We start from the raw sequence: 525 nt of genomic DNA, 5'->3' as shown, positions 1-525 counted from the left end.
ATCCTGACTCAAAAAAATGGTCTTAACCTACAACATAAAACAAAAAAACACTTCTCACAACCTCAATGCAAACATTAACATGAACAAAAATAAATAATATTTAATGGATTTTTGTCTTAATCTACAATAAAAAAAATAATAAAGTAACTCCAAAATAAAGACTTATTTTGTATAATAACAGTCTCTCAAGCCACAACTTCATATTATGACTTTGTTAAATATACAAATGCCCATCACAAAATTAATGTCAACTGTGTACTAGATTAAGAAAAACTAAAATATTATAACATTTGACAAAAATAGGAACGTACGCCTTATCTTTCATAGCATCAGCAATTGTTTGTAATGCCGATGCAGCGTCTTTCACTGAGCTTACAAGCTGTTTCAAGTGACTTTCTATATTTGTTTGTACCTGAAGCATGTCAGGCAAAATTCTCCTTTCTTCTGATCTGCTTTTTGACCATGCACTACCTCAAGCCTACTACCTCCTCCTGACTCAAGCTGAGGTGCTCTCTTCTTGAAAGT

The sequence above is a fragment of the Penaeus monodon genome, chromosome 31 (genome assembly GCF_015228065.2).
Source record: "Penaeus monodon isolate SGIC_2016 chromosome 31, NSTDA_Pmon_1, whole genome shotgun sequence".
Classification (NCBI taxonomy): Eukaryota; Metazoa; Arthropoda; class Malacostraca; order Decapoda; family Penaeidae; genus Penaeus; species Penaeus monodon.
This window is presented reverse-complemented; position numbering follows the sequence as displayed.